Source organism: Eriocheir sinensis, chromosome 3 (assembly GCF_024679095.1).
Source record: "Eriocheir sinensis breed Jianghai 21 chromosome 3, ASM2467909v1, whole genome shotgun sequence".
Lineage (NCBI taxonomy): Eukaryota > Metazoa > Arthropoda > Malacostraca > Decapoda > Varunidae > Eriocheir > Eriocheir sinensis.
The window spans coordinates 24,553,370-24,581,051 of NC_066511.1; the positions used below are offsets into that span (position 1 = coordinate 24,553,370).

Here is a 27,682-nt window from a genome sequence, read left to right on the forward strand (position 1 = left end):
TTCCTCCGAGCCTTTGAAGTGATGTTTTCTGCACCACTTTTCAGTACGCACAATTGTTTATTTATTTTCTCTCCGCGCTTTACGTTTCGCTGCTCATAAGGCCAGCGTGTTGCATAATCTTTCCCGGCTTCTTTTCTTCTATGAAAATTGAGCTTGGCCAGCCGATACTAGAAAACATTTGAACAAAAATTTCATGCTGCCACTCCATACAGAATGAAAGGAAGCGAGCGAACACATCGCAGTACTTTGACATTTTTGTGGTAACATAATGTTCCCAGATACAGCAATATATTTGGCTAAGTTTTCTCCTTAGAGCTCAAAGACACTTTTAAAAGTTCACGGAAATGCACTGAAAGGTTCAGAATTTGTCTTAATTCAGGAGTGAAAGAATCCTTGCAATAGAAAACAAAATCCATCATACCGGTAGCAGTTTCTCATGGGAAAGTCCGACGCATAATAATGGTAAAAAAATTCACTGAAATACATGCATACATACATATACATACATAATAGATTTATATATATATATATATATATATATATATATATATATATATATATATATATATATATATATATATATATATATATTATTTATTTTTATGTACTGGTTGTAGCACCGGTACGCTCTCTTGAGGGGCCTCTTGAACGAACCCAGCTCGTTAGTGGCACAGGCGAATTTTATTTATAGTGGTTGCCGTGACTTATGACTTATTTGGCCCATGCTGCCCTCCAGTGCTCCACTTGCACGAGTAGCATGTGGATAATCTTCCACCACTCGGTGATTGTTTGAAAAATCAGCGTGTTTCGGTGGGACTCGTAACCAGGTCACGGGCTCACCACGCCAGCACGCTGACCACCCGGCCACCGCCTCCTCAAATACAAATTGTTCCTTTTGTTCCGTTTTTTTTTTTGTTTTTTTTTCAATTTGCTAAAAAGTTTATATTATATCACGCTTTTTTTACTATGCGTCTAATACTCATTGGCATATAACACATTGTAATCAGTGACATAAAGGATGTATCAATTTGCATTCTTGGAGGGCACCGACCCATGGCAGAAGGAACCAAACCCCTGCCTCGACTTATTTTCCTCACACCGTACAGGCGGTGCGGCTTACTTTTTACGTGGTCTCGTCTATAGAATGACTTCCTAATGTGATACGTTTCAACCTACTATTTCAAATTATTTTCTTCTAATACTGCTTTATCTTCTCACAACCACTGCATTCTATATTAAATTAATCAGCATTAATAACAGAATAAGTGGGCTAACTGTGATCCAATAGCAAATGGAAGGAACGCCCTCAAAATGCTTCTCCAGTTAAATAAAAAAAATACAACAAAGACCTGAAAGAGCAACCAAAACGCTCAATTCATGAAACAGAACAAGTCTGAGGAAATGGGGAAAACGGCTGTACTAGACTGTTAATGATAAATAATAACAGACTGATCTTATAAGTGTGGCACAAAATGCTCTCTTACTCTCATAAAACACTCCAGATTAGTTCAGTGAATATTATTTCATTCACCCATTCTTTTTTCTGTCACAAATTGGTTTCCTTCACAGTGCTCACCTTCATTCTTCGATAATCCGTTTGTACAGGGTGTGTGGTCACGTGCGCCAGGCAGTGCGAGGCGGCAGAAGCCAGAAACCAAATCCATAAATAGCCGTAAAGCATCTCCGTCGTGATTTTCTATTCAGTTTTTATTGCATTTTCTGTTGTACCAGCGTCCCTTTTGTGATCGCCTTTCTTTGTCTCTTTGTCTTCAGTACGGATTGTTCTTACCCAATTACGCATATTTACCTTCTCACGATTTTACACCCTCGATCTTTTCCTTTCCCTCTCCTTGGGTTCATTTCGTTCTGCCCCCCCTCCCCCCTCCTCTCTCTCTCTCTCTCTCTCTCTCTCTCTCTCTCTCTCTCTCTCTCTCTCTCTCTCTCTCTCTCTCTCTCTCTCTCTCTCTCTCTCTCTCTCTCTCTCTCTCTCTCTCCCTATTGTTTCCTCATCACAGAGATTCTTCTTTATCATCCTGCTCTCTCGACCCCTTGCTACTCTCATTCCTTCTTCCTCCTTTCTGTTTCTCCCTCCTCCCCCGCCTCCCTCTTCCTCCTCTTCGCCCCTTCACAACCTTCCCTTTTTTACACCACTCGCCCTTCTGTATCCTTCTCTTTATAAATCAACATTCTCCATCCACAAGACTCCCTCGGGCGGAAATTCCCTTTTGTGCACGGTAATCGAGATTCCCGTCGGTTGGATCATACTCTCGCCCCCTCCGGACAAAAACAGGCCAACAACGTGCTCGGGGAAGGAGTGCGTGAATGAGTGGGTGAGTGTGTCAACTACCGAAGGCGCACCTCGGAAACAGAATGAAAGGTCGCGGCAGATGTGGAAAAGGCTTATGTATGTTTGTATGACGGAGATATGAGGCAGGAGAGGTTTGTTTCACTTGGATAAGGCTTTCATATCATTTGCCTTTTAGAAGTTGTTGTCTGGTTGAGGGTTTTCTTTTCTCTCGTCTTAGGGATACAAGGATGACGTAATGAGTTTAGGAAAGATATATCGAAGTAGCAGTATTTGCATTATTGCTATGGAAGGATTTGAGGTCCGTAACTCCGAAAAGCCTTTTGAATCGTGTTAAATCTAATTTTTTGCCCATAAAAGAGGCTGGAATAAGATAGATAAGAGGTGTGTGTGTGTGTGTGTGTGTGTGTGTGTGTGTGTGTGTGTGTGTGTGTGTGTGTGTGTGTGTGTGTGTGTGTGTGTGTGTGTGTGTGTGTGTGTGTGTGTGTGTGTGTGTGTGTGTGTGTGTGAGTGAGTGAGTGACCACATGGTATGAGCTGTCTAGCAGAGTGCGTGCATAGTTGCGCGTTTATGAAGTGGAAGGAAAGTGGAGAGAGGGAGGAAGTGGGAAGAGTAGCCGTGTTTAGAGATTTGAGGGACAGAGTGCCAGGGAAGGGGGCCGGAGAGGGTTGAGGAGGGCGAGGTGAGGCCAGATCAATCGTCCACACAGGCTTGCTGAATAGCCCGGCCTTCACCCTCCCGGGGGTGTGCTGGGTCGAGCCGCTGCCACACAATAACGACGCTGCAGGGTAATCGAAGGAGGAGGAGGAGAAAAAGGGGGGGGGGAGGAGGAGGAGGAGGAGGAGGAACACAAAGGATGAACAAACAACAGCAGACCTGATGGACCTTACGAGGCTGTTTGTGACAAGCTACACTAACTATCTAATCAAAGGGGGAAGATGTGCCAACATAGCAACATTCTCTCTCTCTCTCTCTCTCTCTCTCTCTCTCTCTCTCTCTCTCTCTCTCTCTCTCTCTCTCTCTCTCTCTCTCTCTCTCTCTCTCTCTCTCTCTCTCTCTCTCTCCTTCTCCCCCCCCACGCACCGCTCACACATAAGCCATCCACCACCCGGGAAGACACAGTTCTAATAGACCAAACTTGAGGATAAAAAAACTTAGTACGTGCGGATTGTAGTAAAATGGCCCAAAGTTCTCCTGCTGTCTGCCTCCTTCCATCCTTCCCTGCGGCCCTGGACAAGGATAGCAGCAGCGGCGTGTTCCTAATACTTCTTCAACTTGGCTAAGGATTAATACGACTCAGAAACCTTTCCAGATACGACAAGAAAAATAAGTCCTCTCTTCTCATATTCTCCGTATTCTTCAATCTCACTGCAAGACAGATAATCCGTGTTAAAGTTTTAATCTCCGCGACCTCCAGAATGAACTGAGCACTTCTTTGGGTCGCTACTTTTTTTCTGCTTTCCATGACCGTGATGTTTCGTGGACGTGTATTTTCTTTGTTTTTTACTGGTTTTCTCTTGTTTTCTGTTATTCTTCTAAAGCATTCATGTCTTGCAACTCGCCATGTAATCCTGAGAGTCACTGTTTAGATTATGACACCTTTATTAAATGTTAGAATTTTACACTGATCGGACTGTGAAGAAAAACAATCGGAGTTCAGTGCTTAACGCAGACGCAAAGAAATAGACGTCATTTTGTTATATAAGCACACACACACACACACACACACACACACACACACACACACACACACACACTCTTCCTCCATCATCCCCACTGACTGTCTCTAATTGGGCACCAGATTTTTCGCCCAGTTCTCTTGTTTGCCGATTAAATGGCCCGGAAGTTCAAAGAGCTGCTGGAGATCTGGCAGTCTTTTAAAACATGAGCACAGCTAACGCGCCACATACGAAGATTACAAAGGGAAAACTAAAGCTAAAAACGAAAATGCGTGTTATATATATATATATATATATATATATATATATATATATATATATATATATATATATATATATATATATATATATATATATGTGTGTGTGTGTGTGTGTGTGTGTGTGTAAACAATAAGTAAATAGCTGGCTGGGGGTGAAATAAAATGTATACCAGGTGCCGTGTGATGCTCCATTGTGCGCCAAAAGGAGAAAAAGAGAAAAATGGAAAATAAGAACCATGAAAAAAAAATCTTGTCTTTTGTACAATGTCGATACTGTGGGTGTTGAAAAGAAAAATCAGTTATGCATTTTTAAGTAACTAAATCGCTCCATGTGCGTGCCACAGTACGTCATTTAGAGTGCGCCGCTCTCTCCTTGCCACACATTCCACCGTGCCGTGCATAGATATATTAATGGCTCTTCATAAGGAACCAAACTAAGCGACGAAGAACCTGTGAAGTGGGGACAAGGAAGAGAAAAGGAGAAGAAAGAGAATAAAGAGAAGGAAAAGAGAAGAGATAAGAAGGATGAAGAGGAAGACGAGGAATAGATGGAAAAGACAAGAGAAGGGCGAATGAAAGCGAGGAGAAGGAGAAAGAAGAGGAGGAGGAGGAGGAGGAGGGATGGAAAGAAGCACCTCTTTCTTATTTACAACATGAAGAGCTTACTCTAAGGAAGACTGAGGGTTAGGAGGGGGTCATATCTGAGGAAGAGAGAAAGAGGAGGAAAAGGAGGAGGAGGAGGAGGAGGAGGAGGTAAAGAAGGAGGAGGAGGAGGGATCGAAGCAAGTGTTACAGATGAGAACTCGTCCACCACATGACTGAGCTTTATATGAGAGTGTGGGAGGAGGAGGAGGAGGAAGAGAAGGAGGAGGAGGAAGAGAAAGAAGAGGAGGAGGAGGAGGAGGAGGAGGAGGAGAAAGGAAAGGTTCTGGCTTATGGAAGGGGAGGAGAGGTTTGTCTGTGCAGGGCAGGTTGTGCAAGGCTGTCTTATACTGATGGATAGGGGGAGGAGGAGGAGGAGGAGGGGGGGGAGGAGGGGGGGAGGAAGAAAAACAAGCAGAAGATTATTATTATTATTATGATAAGCCACCAAATCCTCCCTTCAGGGTGCAGATACAACAAGTTGAACCACACAAAATACCATAAAGGTACTGGAGAAAAGCAAAGACAACGAATAGTTAAGAAACTGGCCAGTCAAAGAAAAAAGGAGGAAAAAAAATACTGTTTCAAAAAGACATTCACACGAGACTCAAAGAAAAAGAAAAGAAGAAGAAGAAGAAGAAGAAGAAGAAGAAGAAGAAGAAGATAGCAAGCAAGAGATACAGCAAGAGATACAGATAGAAGCAGGAAATAATTTATGGTAGAAAGATGAGATGAGAACTGTCTAATTTCCTCCCTCACTCACCCTAAAATCAGCATGTATTCATAATTCACGCGAAAAAAAAAATCTTGTTGCCGTCACTTCACTCCACATAAACAGCACTTACTTTACTGAATATGAAGGAATGCGCAAGTAAGCCAAGTCACTCTATAACACAAGTAACATATTCAGCTATTTTTGTCATGTATTTTCTTATCGTTGTTTCCTTTGGTAATTCAAACATAAGGGTTTTGCTTGGAATTAGTAATATGGCGTTTGTTTTGGGATCAGACTACGGTGGTGTGGCGGTGTGTGTAGCGTTTATACGAGTATTTACACCCTCTACAGGCAAGGGTCAGGTTGCTTTGTAGTGGTAGTACTTCATGGTCGGTAGTGTCAGACGCGCCAACCCCTCACATCAACTGTTTACAAAGACCGAAAAGGAGATCAGTCGGATTCTAGTGAGTGTTGCTTTTTTAGGTTCACGGTACAGAAGCAGGGTCAAAATACCAGAAGGCTAATAAAACGACTACCTCTGGAAATGCCGAGGACTCCTACAAAAGCCCAGTCAAATATGTGTGCTTGGGTGCCGGAATGTTAAAGAATATGACCCTATATTATCTCCTGAAACGGATGAGAGATATTTAGTGGATGCTGGTCACTAAATATGGTGGGCTTTTGATATGATTCCGCGCATTGTGGCTTTATTAGTGAGTTATGCCTCGGAGTCTATCAGAGCCTGGTTCCCGACGCGAGGGCAGCCGTGCAGTGGGTGGGGTCGCCTTGCCATTGAAATTTGCCCGTTAATGGCTTTTACAGCTTCCTCCTTTGATCAGTAATTACCCAGAAGTGGTCATAACAGTAATACGTGGTGAGGGTGTGTGTGCGTGTGTGTGTGTGTGTGTGTGTGTGTGTGTGTGTGTGTGTGTGTGTGAGTGTCCCTCTTGCTCTTGAGTCTGCTATCACCTCTCCTTCCTTCGTTTCTTCCCTCCTTCGTTCTTCATCGTCCTTCCTCCCCATCCACCTGTCTCCCGTTCTCTTGCACACACACACACACACACACAATCATAATTAATTCTCCCCCTTCCTCCCTCTCCCTTTCCGGGTCTCATCCTCCAGTCCAATATTTTCTTGATCGTCGTCCCCTTTCACAATCACCACCTGGAGGTCCACTTATTCCACCTCTTTACCCTCGTGTTTTATCAATACTCTCCCTCTGTCCCCTTTATCCTGTCATGTCCTCTCCCTCCCTACACTTTTCTTTCCAGTAATTGGCACATCTGTCCTTCACTGCACACACACACACACACACACGCACACACACACACACACACACACACACACACACATCTCCCTCCCGATCTCTTTCCCCTTTTCCTTCCAGTTGTCTTCCCCTAAATGCGACCTCACGCTATCTTGTCTCCCCTCACTCCCCTCCGCCCCGTCCTCCTCCTCCCATCCGCCCCGTCCTTCCCCCTCTCCTCGGCCCCGTTCTTCTCCCTACGTTCCATCCCGTCCTTCTCCCACTCACTCCGCCCAGTCCTTCTCCCACCCCTTCTCCCCTCCCTCCACCCTGTCCGTTTCCCTCTCCTCCACCCCGTCCTTCTCCCTCCCCTCCCCTCCCTCTTCACTCTTTTCCTCTTTTCTTCGCCTCGCCACTTGCGCTTCACGTTGTAACAATAGACACATGTGTCATCATCAGTATCACATCTATGCACACACACACACACACACACACACACACACACACACACACATCACTCCGATAGCTCAGTAGTTCAAGCTCTGCGCTGCCAGGCTTCGCGACCTGGCAGGCGAAGGTTCGAGCCTCGCACAGACCGGAATTTTTTTCCGCTGACAAGCTGTTACTGTCCTCCCTCGAGCAAGGTGGACGGGGGGTGTGGTATGTGAAGGTCCGGGCAGTACCCAGAGATTGATTATAATGAGTCTTCATAGGGAGGCGGAGGCTAAGTGGTCAGCGTGCTGGCGTGGCGTTCAAGAAGACGCAGGTACGCGTCCAGCCCGCAGCGACAAACAAGCGGGCAATTTTTCAGCCATCGCCGAATGGCCTAAGACTTCCCACATGCTGTCCTGATGACCATCTATAAACACGGACTCTCTGTAGATTCTCTCGAAAAAGAAGGATCAAAGATGTGCTCCGGGTTACAGCATGAGCCAAGCATTGGTCGGTGTGTCAGTGTTATAGAGAACAAAGTATTCAAATATCCAGTGCAAGCAGGCCATAGCAAACATATGCCCCCTAACAAGGAAAATCGTATAGGCCAAGTGCATTGCCTGCCAGCGATATGCAGCTGATATTATAATAACCCTCTCTTACCTTGGGAGGCTGAGGCCGCCTCTAGGGGTAGTATCTATACGTAAGGAAATACTAAAGCTAAAGTTGAGTTGGCCCTAAGAAGAGGGTTTTTTTAGGCTGAAGGTAAACAACCGACACAAAAATACACCCAAGGGAAATACCTGGAGTGACCACTCATAGGGGAGTGTTCCGGATGAACTGGATACAGTAGAAATGGGGGCAAGAAACCAAGAGCACACATCATTAATAAAACATACCGATGCAATAAGGAAAACACGAGTTGCAGCAGTAGTTGACATTGTTCATTTTCACGAAACTAGTGACGATCATGCCATACATTGTTACTTAGGATGGATGAGGGTCTGCATAGCGACTAGTTCTGAGGAATCCCCTGGGTTGGTGCCATAGGGTGACCGAGGCGAACTCCTCCAGTCCTCTGCCTCTATTGACTACCTGATGAACTGCTATGTTATGTGACAGAAGAACTAAACAAGGGCAGTATCAAAGTGGGGCTGAAAGTGAATGAGAAGATTAAAGTTATGTTCAACAATTATTTTATACTCAAAGCGAACGGACAGATTCGTTAGGTTTGTGATTAACTGTTTATACAAGTTTTGAGTGCTCTGGGAAGTGTTATTCATGCAAGGTTGGGTCACTAAGATCATGTACCGTGTAGATATACACTCCGCGTGTTACCAGTTTGCGTCATCACAATTTACTATTAGTTCAGTAGAAAGACAAAGTAATAAATGCTTTTTCAGCGTTGAGAGATAATGTTCATTGGGATGTGGGCTTGTAGAGATTAGCAACAATGGGATGGGAGGAACAGTGATGACAGTATGGTACGTTGGAGGAAAAGAACAACTGCGGATGGTGCAGACCATAAGTGGGGTTTGTTAAACAACGCTGGGAATGACAAAACTTATTATAAAGTATAAAGGAACGACAAACCCTTATGTGCATTCAAACAGCTTAGTTCAGTCATTTTGTGGCATGGCCTGACTCGGTCACGAGGCATAAAACAGGTAAGATTTCTGCTAGGCAAGAGAAAGCTGCCATATCTTTGCTTCAAAAGGACGATAAGGCCAGAAATGCAAAGAAAACATGCAACCCCCCCCCCCCCCTCAGAAGAAGTTATAGATTTTGTTTGGCAGATATAAGATTATTTTCTTCTTCATTATAAAGTCTGCCAGGGAAGGGTCAGACTCCTACCACACACACACAATGGGCACAATTTGGCCTTCAAAATGATGAGAATGATCGAAAGGATGTGTCTTTGTGGGAGACTAAAAATATATGGCGGAGGGAGGATTTGCTCGTCTCCAGAGCGGCACCTAATCAAAGGTTAATCAGAAAGATGTAATGGTCAGCAACTCTACTTTCCTATTCAGTTGTAAAGGTGTTGGATGATATCACCCCAAACTTGAGGCTCAGAATCCGCATGCCGCTCGTCCAGGACACATACGCTGTTCCAAAATTTTCATAATAATTATTTAACTCTTCAAAACGGGAATATCATTCACAGTAACACTCTTCCCGGATCATTAGATTGTCTTATTTAACTTTGGAAAGATCTTGAGGCATCAAACAGGTAATCAATATATTTTGTTTCGTTTTTTAAGTATTCTCTTATTTTTTAAATAGATTTTTGTTTCTGAAAGCCGTACTTTTGTATTGCGGTTCAGCGTTAACTTTTCTCTACAAGAAAATGGCTCCTGTAGCATAATGGGTTGCCGACTGCGCCTTAAGGGACAGGGACGGACTTAAGGGGAACTCTGTGGCAGTTCTATGAACAATGTCTAAATATAACGTGATAATAGACTGCCTTGTCAATTCTGTGTGCTGGATCACTGATGGCCCTGAAGTTCTTTACACAAAGCCGAAGCGTCCCTCTTCGGTGCCCGTAGAGGGATGGCGGGTCATAGAAGGGCACCGACACGCGAGACACAGGTGATAATGACCACTTCCACATGAGTCCTCCTCGGCCGGAAACGCGAGGCTCAGCGACGCACCAGGGGATCAAAGGGCGAAACGCAGCACGGATGGAGGCTCGACTTTGTACAGCGATCGCCTCTCCACGTCGAACTTCTATACTGAGATCCCGACACTGTGACTAATATTCATAAAAGGACCGTGACTGTACAAACATTTTTTTTTTGTATAGCTATACGAATAAAAGTTGATGAAAAGAATATATAATATAAATATCTATTACGCAATTCAAAAGATTCATTCGTCCATTTTGTAAACATTGCCGACAAAGGCTTGCCGATGTTTTTATTATCATTAGACTATATTGTGGCGGCCTTAAAAGCCACTATGCTTTTAAATATGTATCGTTGCGACAATCCAATACACAATTTGATTTTTATTCACTAGATTTACTACAGACTGAACTCCGTAATATGATACAAGGTTAGGATCGAAGAGCATTTGTGATACCACTACTTTTTTTCTCTCTCAGCGAGGATCACTTTACGCCCTGCTTGATGTTAGGAAACTATTATTATTTATTATTTATAGCTTGGGATCACCTTATCCCCAAACTTACGACATCCTCTGTAGCTCATATTTACCCTTGTGTGTGTGTGTGTTTGTGTGTGTGTGAAAATAAAATAAAAATATAAAAGATCAAATCAAATATATAAATAAAACTCCGAGGGATTGCAAGAGTCAAGTGGGTGCAGGAGGTGGCTGGTGTTCTGGCCTGCACGGATGAATCTTTGAGAGCTTCGTGCTGTCACTGTTAGTTGTTTGTCTCGCCAGTCCGGGCTGCGTGTGGGTCCAAGAGGAGGGTGGGGGGTGGGGTGGGGGGTGGAGGAGGTAGTAAGGGGTGGAAGCTTCATCCCACCTATTTCGACTAAATGATATAAAACTGTTTACTAATACTGGACTTCAAGGTCGGAGAGCAGACAAATCTTAAAACGAAACGTCGTGTGTGTGTGTGTGTGTGTGTGTGTGTGTGTGTGTGTGTGTGTGTGTGTGTGTGTGTGTGTGTGTGTGTGTGTGTTCACTCAGAATAGTAAAGCAGACCACTGACCACTCACCACCGACGAATTCATACTTTTTTATATCACACGAAAAAGAAAACTAACCAAACAAGAACACAAACAAAACAAACGAAACAGCAAACGAAAAAAAAAAGATACCCCATTACATTAGCAGCGAGACTTCCCATCCACAAAGTTGCAGAAACACTACGAGAAGAAGAAGAAGAAGAAGAAAATATATATAAACCAAGTTGCAGGAAAGAGAGAGAGTTGGATTTTACTTCTTATATTTCGGTTCGGCTCTCCACCCAAGTCTTCCTCCTCTCATCTCTTCTTCCCCTTTTCAGCGTGTCTTGATTAGAAGGACACTTTTCAAGCTGACCCTTACATTATCCTTCAGAGCCGCACATCACTCTAATGGACGGCTTGGCTCGAGGATCAAACGCCTTGCCAACCAGCCGCCTGCGTTCACAGTTCGCCGTGCTGGCTGTGTCATCCCCTAACCAAGTCGAGTTGTTTGTAAAGAGGAAGTGATTACCCCCAGCCAGGAGGAGGAGGAGGAGGAGGAGGAGGAGGAGGAGGAGGAGGAGAGTAAAAAAAGGACGAGGAGTTGCTGCTGCTGCTCTTCATTAAGTCCTCACCTTCATCCCACAAGCCAACTGACTCACTCTCTTCATCTGTCTGTCACTCGCTTCCTGGCCTCTCTATGCTCTAATCTCGGGGTGTCAAGGCGCATTTTCTCTTCTGTATTATGTAAAATTGTATATGATTTAATAAGATTGCGACAAGGATTAGTACTCCCTGTTTTCAATTTGCTTTTATTAGTATTCAGCACATGATATATATACCGTTCTTTTGCTCTTTGTTCTTATTTTTCACATATTTTTTATAGTGTCTCCTTTTTTATTAACATATAACTGTCGTTGTTGTCGCTATCGTCTAAGAATGAACTATTCTCGATAGTCAGACATTCCAAACACTGCTTTGTTCTTTGCTTTCTCTCCATTTTAGCTCAATATTTAATTTGCCAATCCCATTCATCAATAGACACATACATACACGATATTCGTTTTCATCCACCCATGTTCTCACTCTCCTAGTTACAGCAGCGTTTTCATTTTTGTTTTTTGTTTTTCAATTTATTTTTACCAATGCCATTTCTTTCGACACATACATACATACATACATACATACATACATACATACATACACAATACTCATTTCCATCCCTCCTTGCGTTCATTCTCCTCGTTACAGTGTTTCCCATTCTTAAAAGTTTTCCAATATTCATCTATTTCTCGATATGCTCACTTCTCCTGGCGGTATTAGGGAAGGTTAAGTTTGAAGCTGACCGTCCTTGCAGCGCCCTTCCCTGAGCCGCTCCTCCGCCCAGGTATACCAAACTCATCTCGATAGTTGTCCCGGCAGGTGCAGGAGGCGAGGATGATTAACACCTGCACACCTGAGGAAAGAGAGAGAGAGAGACCGAGAGAGAGAGAGAGAGAGAGAGAGAGAGAGAGAGAGAGAGAGAGAGAGAGAGAGAGAGAGAGAGAGAGAGAGAGAGAGAGAGAGAGACAGAGAGACAGACGGATGGACGGATGGACGGATGGACGGACGGACGGACGAACGGACGGACAGACAGACAGACAGACAGACACACAGACACAGACAGACAGACAGACAGACAGACAGACACACAGACACAGACAGACAGACAGACAGACAGACAGACAGACAGACAGACGGACGGACGGACGGACGGACGGACAGACAGACAGACAGACAGACAGACAGACAGACAGACAGACAGACAGACAGACAGACAGACAGACAGACAGACAGACAGACACACACACACACACACACACACACACACACACACACACACACACTCCTTCCTGCTTACCTCCTTACATCTTTTACTTTTCCACAAACCCCTTTTCTTCATCTACGTAAGCTGTGTAACGAGACAGAATTACTCCCCAAACATCTAACCTGAAAGTCATACTCCACTCAAAGCGCAACCTCATCCACCCAAATCCAGCTGTGTCATTAAACCTTCCTAAGTCAAATCCTACAACAATCTAACGTTATTCTGACACGATTTCGGAGCAGTAACGTATCCTAAATTGGTCCTTAACCGCCAGTCACCCTCCCCGTCGAATTGGCCAGTAACGAGGCCTTAATGAGATTAGTTCGACAATAATTTCACCTTCATCGAGTTTCCTCTGTGTTATGGAGAAGAGCCCGGCGTTTCCTCCTCACCAGCCGCCACCCTGAACGACGTTGTTACAGGGACACTAAACTAACCCCGGCTTGAGGTCATTGCCCCGCGGACCGCCGACTAACTTCCTTCGTTCCTCAAGTTACTGGGAACTTAACTCAATTAGCTCCTATTAATAGTCATTGTGAAGGCCAAATGAGTGGTAGCTGCTTACACGTGAATTTCCTTTTTTTTAACAAAGGAGGCAGTTCAAGGGCAAAGAGAAAGAGAAAGCAAAAGAAGGTCGTATACTTGTAGATAGTGCAAAAGTGATAGAGTGAATGATGTACGGAGATGGAGATGAGATTGAGTTAGAGATCAAGAGAGGGAGGGAAAGAGACGAAGGGAATTTGAGAGAGAGAGAGAGAGAGAGAGAGAGAGAGAGAGAGAGAGAGAGAGAGAGAGAGAGAGAGAGAGAGAGAGAGAGAGAGAGAGAGAGAGAGAGAGAGAGAGAGAGAGAGAGAGAGAGAGAGAGAGAGAGAGAGAGAGAGAGAGAGAGAGAGAGAGAGAGAGAGAGAGAGAGAGAGAGAGTAAGAGAAAAGGGACAAGAACTCTCATTACTGGCACTCCCTGAAGGCCTCCTGGTCACGTACACGGCGCCTTGCTGCACCATACACACACACACACACACACACACACACACACACACACACACACACACACACACACACACATCAAAAAGGACCCACAGATAGTCTTCCTTCACGTATACAAATAGGAGTGGCGAAGAGCAAAATTTTCTTCCGTCTCTCTCTCTCTCTCTCTCTCTCTCTCTCTCTCTCTCTCTCTCTCTCTCGTGCACATGCTACCCTTCTCTATCCTGCCCCTTTCTTCCCCCCTTCCCCCCCTTGATCCCTCTAAGCCAAACAGTCTTCGTCAATCGGATGGAATGCGGGGACAGATCTCTTCATGCGTTCCTATCAGACTCTTGAATACCATGAGGAGCAGAGGGATGGCGGAGGGCTGTGCTGGATGACAAGGGAGCGAGAGAAAGCAGGAGAGGAGATGAGTGAGGGAGGTACGGCTTCTCGGCAGCGGCTGGGCGGTGTCGCTCCATTATCACCCAACTTTCATTATCATAATCAAACGGGGATCCTTGCAAGACTCCCCTCTCGCTGCCTTCAAGAACGCCAAAGAAAAGTCAAGGGAGATAGTTGCGCCCCGTCGCCCTTCAATGCAGCATCCGAGAAGCCCTCCTTCCCTCCGAGAGCTGTGGCCGCCGAGGGCTGGCCGGCTTTGAATAATGCGGGGAAGAATGCCCGCCAGTTATCGGTGACGGGATTTGTCTTGATTGAGGGAGAGAAGAAGAGAACGAGTGGGTGCCTTTGTCCGGCAGGCTTTTGTTGATCTGGCATTGGGTCAGGGCAGCATAATTATCAAAGGCAGGAGCAAATACAAACGATGCCGCATATGAACGGAGGAACGTTGTTATATAATTGTGTGTGTGTGTGTGTGTGTGTGTGTGTGTGTGTGTGTGTGTGTGTGTGTGTGTGTGTGTTTAAATATAACTTTAACAAGTTCTATTCAGTAGAAAAAAAAACAGGATCCAGTAATCATGAGTTTTCGGTCAGCCTGTGCCTGGACAAGTCCGACGGAACAAAACCAAGGTCCGACACCTGGCGTCACATTACGCTCTCAATAGTGCAGCGGCGCCTAGGGGAACACGGGCACTCGGGCCTCCCCGCACTGACACGGCGGACGTCATGGCAGTTTAACAAAAGATTTGATTACTTTACAGCTTGACAGGTTCGTGTTTGTTGTGCAACGTTAGGATACACTAGAAACTAGAGGCACAAGACAGAAACGAAAGAAGACGCTTGGAAAAGGCCTATGTCCGTATTGGGAATGCTACAGGGTGCTGCTGCTGATGATGTTGATAATTATGATGATGGCGTCGACGATGACGACGACGATAATGATGGTGATGGTGATATTACTTATAGGGTGTGGGATGCTTCATACATCATACTATATTCTGTTCAAATTTGGCTGAGACATTATCTTCATGAAACGAATGATGTCGTTCAAATTTGTCGCTTTGGTCATGAGCTTGTGGAACATACTAATCCAATATGAAGAGACAGGGGCGATTGTGAGAGCTTGCCTTTCCTACATATTTCGACATGTACATTTGTTTTTCAGCCAACCCGCGCCGACTACCCGACATAGATTCAAGCCGGGCCCTACGGTCTTGGTGGTCGAGCTCCTCACTACACCACGGAGGCATTCTGAGTGGGATGACGGAATCCGTTAATTACGCTGACGAAACTGATGAAACGAGCCTGAAGAAACAAAGAGTCAAAAATAGACTGACACACGGTGATAAAAGAAGGGAATTGGTCTCAAAATCTACAATAACAAAGGCAACTTCAGGGAACAGATCAAGACGAAAGAGAAGCTGTAATGATGACTGGGCTGAATATAAAAGAGAGCGGTGCTTGTGAAACATCGAAGCTGTTCTCAGATCAATCTTTTTGAAGTCCGAGCTGAAGGTTGGAAGGAGAGGGCAAAACAGGCAGCGGGGGTTCTTTAAGATGTAGAGGAAGCAGAATCCTACACATAGATCATATATTACTTCCAGGAACAATCAATGTATATATGGGTCAATAATTACGCAGAGGTACAATACTACAGCAGATGTACTGTTGCTAATATCGATTCCTCTTATTTAAGATTAGAACCCAAGGAACAGTTATGGGGGAATTTTGGTAGGACAGGAGTAAAATACGACGAGAGAAGATTTTGCTGCGGATAAAGAGGATGACGAACGGATATAATTCACAGTTTTTGTATTTTTTCAAATTACTGAAAGGTTTTCTCAGGAGAAATCGCCAGCAAAGCCATCAACCCTAAAAATAATGAAGTAAAAGTTCAAGGCAGAATGTGATCATAGTACATGTAAACACATATATGAAAACCTAGATTATGATTATGAATATACATGAAAACGAAATAAAATATTGTAAAAAGACAAAAAGGACCGCCTGTCGCAAATAAAACGAGAAAAACACTGGAAAAAAAAAGTTGAATGTGAGGCTATGCATAATTACTTGACTTTGTTCTCTCTCTCTCTCTCTCTCTCTCTCTCTCTCTCTCTCTCTCTCTCTCTTTTGTCTCCACCCCCCATGCATGCAATTTTGCTAGAATAGAAGGTCAGCGGCAGGCAACGAAAATGATCCCTTCCCCTTGCAACAAATCGAAGAACGAAGGCTTCTACCTTAACATGTTCTCTCTTGAAACGTCGCCTCTCCGAGGAAAAAAGATCAATGTTTTAAAAATAATAAATGGTTTCTGAATGTAGACAGATCAACATTGTTTATGATCGATGACACTTTGTCAGTGGTCCTTCAAAAAAAAAAAAATTGACTCTTCAAAAATATTGACTCTTCAAAACTTCCTTAGAACAACAACGTTTGCAAGGTTTAATGTCTACTATTAAAATCATATTTTTTTAAAATTCATCACTTAGTCCAGACCACGGACCATGGGGTCTGTTCTGGTCTGATTTTCTAATTAAATCTATCTAAATCTCTCTCTCTCTCTCTCTCTCTCTCTCTCTCGCACTCTTGCACTTTCTCAATCTCTCTCGCTCTTCGCTCTCGCTCTTTTGCTCTCTCGCTCTCTCGCCCTCATTCTCCATCTATCCTTCTATCTATCTATCCATCTAAATATTTCTATGTCTGTCTATCAATCTATCTATCTCTCCATCTATCTATCTATCTCCATTTGCTGCAGAGTAATGCCAGACAAATCGGATATCTTGCATCAAAGTCCTCAATACACTTTACGGAAGAACCCTTTCACCAGTAATAAAGGTACTGGAAAAAAATTGTGTCTACAGAGAGGAAGCGAAACCAATGGGAAACGAACGCTCTTTGCTTGAAAGCCCCGAACCCCGAAAGTTAGTTAGCTGGTTCAATCCCCAGCCGAATCCTTTCAGGTAAAGACTAAGAATGCCTTGTGATCTAACCTCTGTCTTATTTTTTTTTAGTGTGTGTTTATGTGAGAAAGGAGGGGGTGAGAGAGAGAGAGAGAGAGAGAGAGAGAGAGAGAGAGAGAGAGAGAGAGAGAGAGAGAGAGAGAGAGAGAGAGAGAGAGAGTGAGAGAGAGAGAGAGAGAGAGAGAGAGAGAGAGAGAGAGAGAGAGAGAGAGAGAGAGAGAGAGAGACAGACAGACAGACAGACGAGACGACCAAATAAAAATAAAAAAACAGCCAACAAGAACAAGACAGGAAAACATACCAAAAGACAAACACAAATAAAAACAATAAAAAAAGAAAAGTCCCGGAAAAGCCGCCACACACAGACAGCTAAAAACAAAAACCTCGAGACGTTTGCTCACTTCATGTTCCATCAAGTGTGGAACGAAGTAAATTGAGATATTCTGAGAAGTCTTATATAGGGGGTTGGCTATTCGTTTTGGGCAAGCAGAGAGTTACAGACTATCGAGTAAAGAGAAAATAGTGCAAGGAGACCCGAGCAACACAGCCCTGACAAAATAAAAACGTTTAATGAACCTCTATACCTCCCTCGGATGTAAATTTCACCGTACGGCCGCCTGAGTCAAGTAATTATATATTAAAGATAGTAAAATGTATGTCAGATGCACAACGCCGCCCAGCTTATGTGTGACGGTGTGTGTGTGTGTGTGTGTGTGTGTGAGAGAGAGAGAGAGAGAGAGAGAGAGAGAGAGAGAGAGAGAGAGAGAGAGAGAGAGAGAGAGAGAGAGAGAGAGAGAGAGAGAGAGAGAGAGAGAGAGAGAGAGAGAGAGAGAGAGAGAGAGAGAGAGAGAGAGAGGGGGGGGGGGGGCTGCGGGGAGGGGCCGGGAGGACTCGCGGGAAGGCACACTAAAACCAGCCAGCCACCACCGTAAAAACTCCTTAATGGGAGCCGTGTTGAGGCAAGATTAAAACTTTCGTTGTAAAGTCGTGTCAATTCAGGAGCTTAGCGGAGGACTTTTGATAACAAAACACGGAGAGCTGGAGGGCGTCGATACGGGGGAGGGGAGGAGCGGAGGAAAGAGAGAAAGGGAGGGGAGAAGACGAGAAGAAAGTTGAGGAGGAAGCGGTAGGGGAGACGAGTGCATATGGAAACAGAAACGCAATCCTAAGGAAATGATGGATGCGAGTAGGTTATCTGTGTCTTGATTGTGTGTGTATGTGTGTGTGTGTGTGTGTGTGTGTGTGTGTGTGTGTGTGTGTGTGTGTGTGTGTATCAGAGTTATAAACCCGAAATAGACTTTCTATCCGCTACGACAAGCTCGGAAACGCATTCAAATGACGTTTCTCTCTGCTCTGTCGTCTGGCTCAAGGCATCTATTCTATAGGACTTTTCTGGCTAGTACGCTCTCCTCGGCGATGGAGAGCGGACAACAACTTCACGGAAAAGGTAAAGTATATTAACTACACACACACACACACACACACACACACACACACACACACACACAAGCAACAACACTTTCTTCCGGAGCACTTGCATCAATGTTATATCCAGCGATGTAGCGTAGTCGACGTTATTTCTAAGGTTAAGGAACGTGGGCAGGGGAGGGGACTGTGGGCGTTGTATAGCACGTGAAGGCCATGGAGAGGAAGGAAGGGGAGGTGATGGCAAGGACGGTGGGTGAATTAACAAAGGGAGGGTGGAGGTTGATATGAGACAAGGGGGTGCAAGGAGACGCAGTGGATGGGGGGGGGGATTGGGGCGTGAAGGATGATGGAAGGGAGAAAATGAGGAAACGAGAGATGGAAGGAAAGAGTGAGGGAGTGAGGGAGGGAGCGAGGGAAGGGGAAAGGAACGGATGGAAGATCGAGGGAGGGAAGCAGGTACGAGGAAAGGAGTGACGGAAGGAGATGGAGGGAAGGAGTGAGGGTGGGAGGGAGAGAGGAACGGATGGAAGGAGGATAAGCAGAAAGGAGTGAGGGAAGGAGAGATGGAGGGAAGGAGTGAGGGAGGAATGGGAGAGGGACGGATAGATGAAGGGGGGAGAGAAGCAGGTACGACAAGAGGAGTGAGGGAAGGAGAGATGGAGGGAAGGAGTGAGGGAGGAAAGGAGGAGGGATGGATGGAAGGATAAGGGAGAGAAGCAGGAAGGAGGAAAGGAGTGAGAGAAGGAGTAAGGTAGGGAGAGAGGGACTGATGGTAGGAGAAGGAACGCAGGTAAGACGAAGAGAGTGAGGGAAGGATAGATGGAGGGATGGAGTGAGGGAGGGAGGGAGAGAGGGACGGCTGGAAGGAGGAGGGAGGGAGAGAGGGACGGCTGGAAGAAGGAGGGAGGAAGAGAGGGACGGCTGGAAGGAGGAGGGAGGGAGAGAGGGACGGCTGGAAGAAGGAGGGAAGGAGAGAGGGACGGCTGGAAGAAGGAGGGAAAGAGTGAGGGACGGCTGGAAGGAGGAGGGAGGGGAGTGAGGTACAGCAAGGGCAGCACTGACAAGGAGCTCGATAACCTGTCAATATCTCAGGTAAGGGTTCATTGTATCCCGCGGGAAGGCTTCTTTGATAGTCGGTCAAAGTGGATGCCAGCGCCATTATACTCTCGCCGCCATTGTGCGTCTGGTCCCCTTGCCTTTCAAAACAACAAAAACATATCTACACATTGTCGAAGGTAATCTCCATGAAAGGTACAAATATTTTCATTACGCGAATAGCTCCCAAATTAATAGTGAATGACATCCTTCAATACTACGCCTTGGTGACAGTGTATCGCATCACACGTTCCTGCTGCGTGAAAAAGAAAAGAAAAGACAATAAAAAAAACATACATAGACGAACAGGTGTGTGTTAGAGCGACAACAGTTATTCTTGAGAACATGATAGTGTGTGCCGTTATGACCAGGACCCAAAACAAAGACGTGAAACATGAATAAGAAAATACAACTATACAGGTAAATTAATAAATAGAGATGAATAAAGATAGATAGACAGATAGATATATGCATAGATGCGGAGATATATAGAGATAAATGAGTTAAATTATAGAGATAGATAGATAGATAGATAGATAGATAGAGATAGATGCTCCACGAAGAATTAAATAACAAACCGGGAGCATACGACCGGGGGCGAGTCGCATCATTCACTCGTCGCCTCCACCCCAGATGGTCCCCCCGAGCAAGCTCCCACGCAGCTGCCCAATCTATCCAAGTCCATCCTGGCAGGATCGATTGACTTGCCCCATCCATGAGTTACATGGGTGTCCCCTCGGTCTCCTCCAGGGTTGTCTTGTACAGAAACAACCCTGTGAGCAATACTAATGGCCGGGAGGCGCGCCACGTGCCCATATAGCCGGACTTGGCGTTCACGGACTAAGTTGGTAACAAGCCTAGATTTAGTTTCACCACGAAGTCGCTGGTTCGACACACTGTCATTCCAGCGATACCCCATGATCCTGCGAAAACACTTGGTATCAAAGGCATTGACACGTCTCTCCAAGTCACTATTGCGTCCATGTCTCACAGCCATACAGCAAGGCAGGGAGCACAAGTGACTTAAAAGATTCGAACCTTTGTCCGTCTGCATAGCTATCGACAACGCCATATACTCGTATTGAGCGAGTCCATAACACCGTGGGCCAACCCAATTCGTCGAGTGACGTCCTGATAAAACACACCTTTGTTATGCACTACGCTACTAAGGTAGGTGAAACTTTTGATGACCTCGACATCCTCACCATATGAATGGACAGACTGATCTGTGTCGCCCAGCAAGCCTCCAAACGACTGGACCTTGGTCCTTACGTCCCAGAGACTTTGCCTCCGCATGAAGCACTACGACAGCCAAAACCATGGAGAAGCTCTTGGTCAAATCATTGCAGTACCAATCTTTATTTTTTGCCCTAAGATATTAACGGAAAAGACGGAACAGGGAATAAGAAGTTCAATGCATTTTTTTTTTTTTTGCCATGATTATATGTAGCAGATTAATTATCTGAATTTTTTATTGTGATACCAAGAATAATGTCAAAACAGACGCTATACTAGAGTATATAAAAGATGTTTAGAAAATACTTTGTATGTGTTGTTACCGTAAGGCCGGGAACTTTTGTGGAAATTCTCCGGCCAGCTGGGTATGGTTCGAAAGGAGTGTCCTGGAGGCAAATCGGGCAGCGCGAGTTGGGAAAATTTGTCTTCAAAGTTGAGTACTGGGGTCTTTCTTTTCTTCGCACAATTCTGTTCATGGAGTTTTGGCTACTGGTGTCTTAGGTTTATTTTATTTTTATTTTTCATTATTATTATTATTATTATTATTATTATTATTATTATTATTATTATTATTATTATTATTATTATTATTATTATTATTATTATTATTATTATTATTATTATTATTATTATTTAATTTTATTTATTTTTTCATTTATTTTGCTTACCATCTGGAGACTCAACACTCTTGGTTGAGATACCCAGCACGTTTCTTGCTGCGGTACTTAATGCCAGTATTATTTGCCTTCACCTCTTTTTCCGGGTGTCCCTCTCCAGCCTACTCATGCCTCTCCCTCGAGCTCTTCATACATGCTTAGCACTGGTCACAAAGCAGCACTAGCATACATTTTCATCTCACCAACGACGGTAATCCCGAGCAATGCGGTAAGAAGAGGATAACTAAGAGAACTATAGTAAAAGAAGGGAAGAGAGGGATATAAGGAGGGGCTTCTGGGTAGTGAAGACACCACTCCAGGAAAAGTGACTAGGCATGTGTGTGTGTGTGTGTGTGTGTGAGTGTGTGTGTGTGTGAGTGTGTGTGTGTGTGTGTGTGTGTGTGTGTGTGTGTGTGTGTGTAGGTGCGTTCACGCGTAAACAGATACACGGCGAAGCGACAGCCAAACAACGCAATTATGAGGGCAGTTGCAATATAAATGTGGGAACGATCATAATGCAATCAGCGGGCCGCACGTTACTGCCGGCCAGGTGTATACGTCTCCCTGAAAAACTGGCGCCCGCACCTGCCGGACACTTTTGTTGTCAGGCTGGTCATTACCCGCCGCCCCGCCACGCGCGCCGCATTACCTGGACAGCTTCACTCTTACCTGCATAACATTAACACTGATTAACCTTCGTTCACGTCTGCCCCAGGTGACCAATGCGTGTGTGTGTGTGTGTGTGTGTGTGTGTGTGTGTGTGTGTGTGTGTGTGTGTGTGTGTGTGTGCGTGTGTGTGTGTGTGTCCTGTCTATTTTTTCTGACTTTTTTTGTCTGCCTCTTTGTCTGTTTGTCTGTCTGTTGCTCTTTATATCAGTCTGGGGTTTTTTCTGTCTGTCTGTGTCTAGTTAACGTTGTATATTTTTGTATGCGTTCATGCTGCCTCCCTAGTTTTTCCTATTTCTGTCTGTCTTTCCGTCTGTCTGTCTGTCTGTCTGCCTGTCTATTTACCTGTCTGTATCTTTGTCTGCCTGTCTATCTGTCTCTCAGCCTGCCTGTCAACCTGTCTTCCTATCTTTCCATCTACCTGACTGTCTGATATATAGCAAACCAATCGCGGTGACACACGCGGGCCAGGTGGCGAGTTACTGGTGCCTTAACTCAAACCCCGGACATCACCCTGAGTTGCTGCTGCCCGGTCACGGAGGCCAGGCTCACGCAATCAATGAGCCGCGCCAAGTTTGCTGAAGATTGTGCAGGACTGGGGCGTGATAGACGGATGAGGTGAGAGAGAAGGGAGAGCATGCTGAGGGTGATGCCGTTGATGTGTACTAAGAAGATTGTGCGGGACAGTGGAATGACGGAGGGACGGATGAGTGATAGCCTGTTGAAGAAGATGCCGCTGAGGTTAAAAGGGCAGGACCAGTAAAGAGCAGAAGTGGTGAGAAGTTTTTTGGGAAGCATAAAGAAGGACAGATATAAATTCTAAAAACGTGCCTGTAGAAATAAAGGAGTGGAAACTTGTCTCTTTATTTACTAATCCATTATTCTCAAGCCATGCTGTATATGTATGTTGGCCCTTCTTGAATACAAACGTGTTAGGTATATCACCACAATGAAGATGACATCGTTTTTTGACGTCGAGATAGCTGCCATGCGTTCTTTGTGCACTAAGCAAAATCAGCCTGGTTGAAGAGTGACACACTCAGTTAATTTAGTATAAATTTTCTCTAAGTTCCCAAACAAACTGCTCTGTGTTTACTTTCTAGAGGAGGTTTCTCGCTTAGGTTCAAGGAAGGAATAGTTTGCTATACTTAAACCCAAATTGACTATTCATTTCAGCGCTTCAATATCCCCCTTTTGAATGGCGTTTTGCAACCTCTTAGGGTTTCAATTTTCATACCTGCGACCTGCCTCCTCTCGTGTAAACAGACAACAGACTGACAGAGGGAGCCGCGAACAAGCTGTCGAATTTATTGTTCAAAGAAAAATGAGAAAAAAACTTGAAAGGAACGGGATATAGTTAGGAGGCGTCAGGGTGCTCGTAACAAGGGGTGAATGTAGGTAGTGAACGCTGGGGTGTTTGCAGCAGGAGGGAGGGGGGAGGAGGTGGATAACTTAAAGGGATGAGAAGAAGAGCTGCTGTAGTAAGAGACGTTCATACATTTGTAATCTCCTCACCGCGATACAATACCAAGGAGCGCTGCGTAGTTTTTGCAATAATGTAACACGATCCGTCACAGTGTCTCGCCCTAAACCACACCACCACACTACGTTACAACCTACCCACCAAACACCGGGTCAACTCATAAGACTCAGAAATAGCATATCATTTAGCACCGTACCACCCAACGCTGTTACATTTCCTCAATCATGTGCACTATAGAAGTCCGACAGTCACACACTACTATACCGTAACAACAAACACATCACAATGCACATCCTGGAAATTATATATGTACGTTTACGTATGTGCGTAAGCAGTATCATAAATAAGAATACCTCGCCACATTAAGAAAAAATTGCGTATACTCTACCCATCTTTCTTCTTACATACCTCACCGTCTCTTTCTGAACCTTTCCAACTTGAAGAGCTACTAAGAGGACACTCATTCTCTCTCTCTCTGTGGTCCCCAAGCTATGCAGCCCTCCAGTCCTTTAAGCCACTTACCTGTAAGAAAAAAAGAGCTGATTTATTTTTTGCAATTTTTGTTTCCATAAGCCAAGATACAAAGCTACACATTCCTCTTTTTAAGTGTGTATACGTCCTCAAAGACACTAGACTTTTTATGTGTGATAAGGATAATTCATATACTGAACCAAATATCAAGTTATAACAAGCCAATTACAAAGCCCCGTCCCACTAAAAAATGTTTAAAATTTCAAATTGTCAATGATTTCCTTTTTTACCAAATCAAGATTTTTCCGCTAACAACCCGCCAAATAAGGAAATGAAGAAAACGAGTGCAGAAAAGAGGCGCAGGGCAAAAAAATGGAAGAACCCCAATGATTTTCTCCAATACTAGAGGACGAAAAAACATGATGAGACGAAAACGTAGAGGACTCGTAAACTCATTGGGTGACACTTCGTTCCCATTCCTCATCGTTACCCTCCGTGAGTGCCAGGGTGGTGTGGTGGTGGTGGTGGTGGTAATAGTGGTTAGGTGAGGTGCTGGTGGTGATTGTGGTGGGGGTACTTAGTGAGCAAGGTGGTGGTGGTGGTGGTGGTAGTGTTGGTAGTGCTGGTAGTGTTGGTTGTTGTTGTTGTTGGTGGTGGTGGTGGTGGTGCTGGTAGTGCTGGTAGTGCTGGCGTTGTTGTTGATGTTGTTGTTGTTGTTGGTGGTGGTGCTGGTGGTGGTGCTGGTGGTGGTGGTGGTACTGGTGGTGGCGGTGGTGCTGGTGGTGCTGGTAGTGCTAGTGGTGGTGGTGGTGGTGGTGGTGACGGCTTGCGTGTTGCCTTCAAATTTGTAATCTTCAAGAATGTATCGATCTCCATAGTTATCCCTGGTCTCCAGTCTCTGGAAGACGTAACCTAACGCACATGTGCACACACACACACACACACACACACACACACACACACTGACCATTTCTAGTACATTCAGGTTATGTTTGCTTCTACTATTATGAATCTCTCTCTCTCTCTCTCTCTCTCTCTCTCTCTCTCTCTCTCTCTCTCTGGTCAGCCTCGCCCATCCCCCCCGCTTCCTACCCTCACCCCTGTTGTCATTCTTACAATCCTTCTTTTAACTTGCGTAATACTGTGCTCTCATTACCTTATTCGCTTAAACTTTGTTTTTTCTTCATTTTGAGATCGTGTTATTACACAACAAACGCGTCCTTTTAAATCAAAACTTTGAAAAAATCATTTTCACATCATATTAGGAGCGGCGCAAAATGTTTTAATTAATCTCTTTTCAGTCTCTGTTATTATGACAAAGTTTAACTGTTTCTTTTCACCAAGTCAGCTCTCAAAATAAGAAAGTTCTTACAAAGAAAAAATAACAAAATTATAAAATGTGCATCAGAGGCTGAATAAAAGTACAATGGCATGAACTGTGACACGTTTTCTTTTTATAGCGGAATGGAAACCATGGAAAAATAACATTATGAAGATAATGATGATTTATACTTAACATATATTGAAAATAACTCTGGTAACCTTTCTGGCAGAAGGTAAAGCACCATTAAACGCTGGCAAACACTTTTTCTTCGGGAAAAAAGCAGGTGAAAATTTGCCGGTGCGTGTGTGAATAAAGAGAGTAAGTCTACAAACACGGCGACGCAACATTGAGAGACGGCGCTGAATGAAGGCAGTGAGTGAGTTCTTTGGTGGCGCGTTCCCTTGAGCAGCCAGGCGTGTGCGGGCCAAGCCTAGGGATCAATGTTGGCTTTTATCTGTGTGTGTACACTGCATTGACGACACTGATATCGACTCAGCTCCATCCTGCATCTTCTCCCTCTTACCCACCACCTTACTGAGCTCTCTCTTTCCACCTCTTGCTCATCTCACCGTTCGCCACCTGCTCCTCTACTTGCTTGTCCTCACCCAGAAGCAGCAAAGTCTTGGTCTTTACTAAACTCGGCAATATTTCTTTGTGTCTTTATCAACTTCGCTGTCTTCCTTAACTTTCAACTACTGTTTCCTCAACTCTTCATTTTCTTCTCTCCTCTCAATTCACAATAATTCATGTCATCGATCCTGGTGTCGGGTCTTAACTTCACTCCAAGATACAAATTATAATCCTTCTTACCTGCATAACCACAGTGCCACCAGAGCATCAGTGGCCCTTCTTGTCTCATCGCTCACACGTCTCATCGCTCGACAACCATGACCTCCCATCATCCTTGCACCTTTCCTTACCACCACCACACCTTAACATCACTACCAGCATCATCACCTTTCGCTTCACAACTATCACTGAGTCCTTCACAACCACTACCGAACATTCTTTCCACCACCACTACTCCCGACATCACAACCTTTTCATTTATCATCACCATGCACCGTCTTTCATCATAGTCACCAAATCTTTTCCATTGCCTTCTTGAAACGATCCCACCTTCCTCTACCACCGCTAAAACCCGTTAGTAAAGTCCCTATACGGCACATCCCACCACCAGGTTCATGTATTCTTCATCCTCACTTACAAAACACTGTGGGCCGTATTACTGAACATTGCGTCTGCCAAGTACACATTTTTGACAAGGCTTTCATAGGAGTTTTGGCCATTTCCGAGGGTAGTTTTATGACCCTAGTGGTATTGTGACCCTTCTTCTGTACCGTGAACCTAAAGAAACACTCATAAGAACTCAATTGATTCCCTCTTTGGCCTTTAGAAATAGCTGATGTGAGAAGCGAGTGTCTTATAATGCCAACCCGTATCACCTCTCCTCCCGAAATTGACCTCTCTTTTGGCCACTCTTCTGGACTCTTTTTCTTAGGGGCAGTGATCAGCGGGGCTGGGGTGGATGGGGGGGTCTTTTCATTATTAGTTTATTTGCCCTTGAGCTGCTTCCTGTACCGTAATAAAAAAGGAAAATGCTCAGATACTAGAATACAACCAATATCCATTCCCTCCACACCTTATTAACATGCAACAAATAGAACAGGCACCCCCCCCCCCTTTACCTTTATCATCAGCACAGTGTTAAAAAAGACGGCTTGATTATTTACGAACACGGTTGAGAGCTACCTGGGTACGCTGTGAGAGGGAGACGGGGGACCAGTAGGAAGGGGAAAGGAAGAAGAAGAAGAAGATGAAGATGAAGAAGAAGAAGAAGAAGAAGAAGAAGAAGAAGAAGAAGAAGGAGAAGAAGAAGAAGAAGATTGGAGGAGAAGAAAAGGGGGAGGAGAGGGAGGTGGAGAAGGGGGAGACGAAAGAGAAAAAAGAAGAGAAGGAAGAGAAGGAGGAGGAGGAGGAGGAGGAGGAGGAGGAGGAGGAGGAGGAGGAGGAGGAAGAGGAGGAGGAAAAGAAAGAAGAGGAGGAGGAGGAGGAGGAGGAGGAAAAGAGGTAGAAGGAGGAAAGAAGAGAAAAGAGGAGACACAGGAGAAGGTGATGATGGTAGTGGTTATAAAATAGGAGGAGGAGGGTGACAAGGAGGAAGAGAAGAAGGAAAAAGAGAGGAACACGGAGTAGACGGAAGGATACC

General features: G+C 44.7%; 1 long non-coding RNA gene across 1 annotated transcript in view; it reads right to left on the minus strand.

Moving 5' to 3' along the window:
- Positions 1-27,682, minus strand: part of LOC127007046 (uncharacterized) — a 195,852-nt gene that overhangs the window by 83,418 nt on the left and 84,752 nt on the right. Inside the window, exon 3 of the long non-coding RNA XR_007760046.1 lies at positions 24,087-24,200. This is a non-coding gene — a long non-coding RNA (uncharacterized LOC127007046). The remainder of the gene's footprint in view (positions 1-24,086; positions 24,201-27,682) is intronic.